The following is a 4,733-nucleotide window of genomic DNA, read 5'->3' on the forward strand; positions in this document are numbered from 1 at the left end:
TCACACCCCAAAACCAAGAACGGCGGAAACGTTCTAGGGCGGAGGACGTCATGTACAATATTATAATAATGCAAAGTAGTAAATAAGCAACAACATCATCCATTGCATTAATAGTATAATTTCATACAAGTGTGTTCTTTAATAGTAATAAGACACCAAAAAGAATAATCAAAATAAAAGACGAGTCTTGAAGATACTCCGTCTTCTCAAAACCTGGTCATCGGTACCTGTCTACTAGTGACCTGAGAATACAAGTTATTTTGAAAGGTAGATCAGCATTGAAGCTGGTGAGTTCATAAGTATTTAGTGTCAATGTTTGTATAAGTTTGATGAAAATATTTGTAATTGATCAATGTAAATGTTTGAAAACTCCTAGAAAATCCTATCTTTTCGACTAGTATAAAAAGTAGTCTTCTACCAAGACCCTATTGTTTTGTATGTTTGTTCCTTTGTAAAAGTGAATGCTTTTCCCAAGTATGATTATCATTACCAAAATATAGTTTTATATTACCCTTTATGTGAGAAGATCACAATTTGAATATAGTGGGAAAATGTATATGTGTACTACAATATTATTTGTATTAATCACTGAAGTAATAACTACCTTAAAACCAATGGTTTAATTAAGGGAAAATGTGATATGATTGTTACCATACTAATCTTACTATAACACGATGATGAAAGATGTCGGAAGAAATGACATTTGGCACCCGTAGACTTGCAAATCCCACTATAGCGAACAACAAAGGTGTAGGATAGTCAATCCAGTATAGATCTATATGTAAAATCATGCTCTCCCTCCAGGAGATTCTGGTTATAAAACATGACATAATGAAATGGTCGATGTGTCATGAAGTAGTATCTCACATTATGTTATCTTTGAATCTTGTTATAGTATACTTGTTATAGTAATAGTATTCTATGTATAGTATTCTCTGTATGTACTGGTATATGATAGTATTCTCTATATGTACTTGTAGATGATAGTATTCTCCGTATGTACTTGTATATGATAGCATTCTCCTAAACTATACCTACTATAGTTTACTAGTAAGTTATGTATATGAATAGATGAATGTATACGTTTGTTACCCAAAGGTACTGAACTGATTGAATAGAACTGTTATGTCTACATATGTATACATAATATATATATATATATATATATATATATATATATATAATATTTAGAGGACCTTCGGACAACTGGTCGATACCCTAAGTCCACATCCAAACAAGGAAAAGGAAATAAAGCGAGCTAGCAATCCTAAGTCCTTTAAACATTATGTATATAACTATACATATATAGGCATGCTTTTGACAGTATATAAGTTAAAAAGAAGTTTTGTAATACATTTTTTGAACAATAAATAAATAATAATTTGATGCCAGTTGATAAAACGATTTAAAAGTAGTTTGTTTTGAAACACCGTTTGAAGTATATGAAATCCTTGTTTGAAACACAGTTATAAATCACCTTTTGATTGATTATATAACTAGCATGTTTTCTACTTGTATCCCCCCATAAAAGCATTTAAAATCATTTAAAAGATAAGTTAAGGGGTATGAACTCACCTGAAGTGAGTGATGCGAATGTAAGATCGGTAAAGGACGCTAAGTGTCAAGTGAAGACTTGAGCACACACACGGATCCTATTTAACATATAATGACACATATATGATTACAGTTAGTGTTTATAACAACTAATTATGCAAGTATAGACACCCTAGAACATGGAAAACACTTTGATTCAAGTGTTATAAGTACAAAAGGGTTGCATCTAAGGGTTGTAGGGCTTCACCTTGGAGTTCACGGCCCATGGTAATTACCACATGAGTTTACGGCCCATGGGCTTATGGCCCAATGAGTTTACGGCCGTAAAATCATGGTAACTTGTACCATTTGTTGTTTCAAGGTCTTATAAGTCAATATGAAGTGTTCTAAGTTCAAGTCTAAGCCATAGGAAGGAGTGGTGGCATAAATGCACCACTTATGAGTATTTACGGCCCAAGGAGATTGCCATGGACATAAACACCATGTGTTCTTGAGTTTTTGATGATTTCAAGGGGTAAACTAAGTGATTTAAGAATTAACACAAGCTAAGGTAAGAGTACTTACAATATAGAAGCTTGATAAGGTGTCTAAGGCTCAAGAACACTAGTGTGTGTTCTTGGTGAAATGAAGAACACTTGAAGATATATCAAAATGCAATGATTTCATGGATGAAATCAATGAACTTACTAGATAAGGTGATATAACAACAAATAAAAGGATGAAATACTTACATTTTTGGAAGATTGAAATGAAGATCCTTATGATACTTGAGAGAGAAATGGAAGTTCTTGGCTTGAAAATGGAAGTAATGAGGAAAAGGGGTGTAAACTCATGTATTTAACATGAGTTCATGGCCAAAATCATGAGTTTACGGCCCAAACATGAAGGTTTGGATGTAAACTCCATTTAATGGGTTTGAAGGTTGATTAAGGTGCATTGGACTCAAGCAGATACTTCCTAACACTCGTTTCTTGAATATACTAGGCATAGAACACTCAAACAGACTCTAAACAGTGCTAAAACTTAGCAGAAATAAGTCTGACTGTGATTGAGTTGGACAACCGTACAAGATAGAAATTTCAGGTTGTCACGTCATTACACTTCACTCTATTTTCACAAGGAATTGAAGGATTGAAACTGTACAAATTGTCAGTTAGGCTGTATCTTTCTAAGAACTGTCGTATTTAAGGAATTAAAAGTCTAAAACTGTATACTTGTCATGGCACCAGGGCGATGCACCTCACAAGGCACGATTATCGTTGAATGTCGTTCCAAAGTTAAGTTGTTGACTTGAAAAATTGTATTGAGATCTTTGATCTAGGATATGCAGGGGCTAACATAAAAAGTAGCCATGAGTAGTTCTCTGATACTAAAAAAATCACAGTGCGTTCCTCCGTGTTCACACAAATACCGCGAGAAGTCTCCTTCTGAGCCAAGGTTAGGTCCTTGAACAACTGTGGTGAGAAGGGTCTTTATGACTCTGTGATCCATAACGACTTTTTAGTCTTGGTTACTTTTCAAGACGCATCGGTGATCATTGAAGAACATTCATTCGAAGGAGCTAGAATTGAAGATTATTTTTCAACATTCGATCTTTCAACCCCAGAAGCAAGGTGAAGCTATACTTGAAGTTATGTGACAAATTGCATTGAAGCCTCCTCAATCAATTTGTTATTATCTATGAACCTACTGAAGTGATCTAGAAGAATCGGTCTCTGTGTTATTATCTTTGTAGTTTTTCAAAGTTGAAAATGTTGATTTTCAAGAACCTTTACAAGAAGCCTCTACACCTAATGTGCTTTCAAGGTCAAATCTTTGAAGGAAGTCCAACTGTTCAAGATAAAGTCATTCATGTAGAATTCATATGTTCATATTGAATTTGTGAAGAAATCGAAGATTAAGGCTGAAGTAAAAAACAAAGAGAAGATTGAAAAGAAAAGAAATCTATAAACTAAGGGGGGATTGTTAGGTCATAATTGTGGTTTATACTTTGCTTTTCATAAGCTGTTAGAGTTCTCGGTCTAGGACTGAAAACATCATGTTTTGGTGTTGTTGGGACCGAAATCACATGTAATTTCGGTTAGGCTTTTGGGTTGGGCCTTTGTATTTTGGTCCAGGTATATATATACTGTTATTAGGCATGAAAAAGGGTGAGATGTGAGTGAGAGACGTTTTTGTGTGACTCCTCAAGCTAAGATCGTGTTTCGAGCAAAAGAGAGAACCAAGAGTGTTTTATGTATCTTATGTACCCGACTTTTATCAATAATAGTGTGCATTGAAGATTAATCATCATGTTCTTATTCTATATTACATCTTGCATCATTCACTTGATTGGGATTATGCACCATCATAGTGAATCCGATTGATACACCAAGAATCTTGGGTTTTAGAATTGGTATCAGAGCTAAGGATTAGTATCAATCAGATTATTGCAAAATATTAAACTTTTTCTTGGACTTTTTCTTGGATTTTTGGGTGTATTTGACTTATTTTTGATGAATTATTGGTTGTCTGTTCTTCGTGTTCTTCGTATTTTTGAGTTTTTGATCGAGTTTAGTTTTAAATTTGGAAAATTTTGTGTTTTTGGAAATTTATGCGAGGTCTTCGGTCATAGTCCTCGGGTTCTCGGCGACTGCTTTAGATTTCTGTCAAACCCTAGAAGATCTCGGAGGCGCAACAACAATTTTAGTTAGTGCGAGTGTTCTCGGTTAGGGTTTCGAGTTCTCGGTGCGAGGTTCTCAGTGACATTCTCGGTCTACAGTTCTCGGCCTCACATTTTCGATCTAAGTTCTCGCTACGCCTGATTTCGGTTCGCTTCTCGGTCTCGCAATTTCGGTCCAGAGTGTTTTCGGTGCGAGTCTTCTCGGTTGGGTTCAGAGGCTTTGCATTTTCGGTCCAAAAACTCATTTTTCGGTCCTAAACTCACGTTTTTGGTTCAAAACCCTCGTTTTTGGTCTAGATACATTTGTTTTTGGTCAAGGTTATTTTTTTTGGACAAAAAGTTTGATTTTTAACTTTGACTTGCAAGCTTTCATGGTTGACTTTCAAGTTTTCAAGTTTGACTTTCAAGTTTGAATTTTGAGATTTTAAGTCAAAGGGCATTTTTCTTGGTTTCATAATCAGTTCTATTTTTGGTAAATTACTCTTTTTGGTGAATAATGAGTTCTTCAATCACCAAA

This window comes from Lactuca serriola, chromosome 5, assembly GCF_051521515.1.
Source record: "Lactuca serriola cultivar US96UC23 chromosome 5, Lser_US96UC23_V15, whole genome shotgun sequence".
In the NCBI taxonomy this organism is placed as follows: Eukaryota; Viridiplantae; Streptophyta; class Magnoliopsida; order Asterales; family Asteraceae; genus Lactuca; species Lactuca serriola.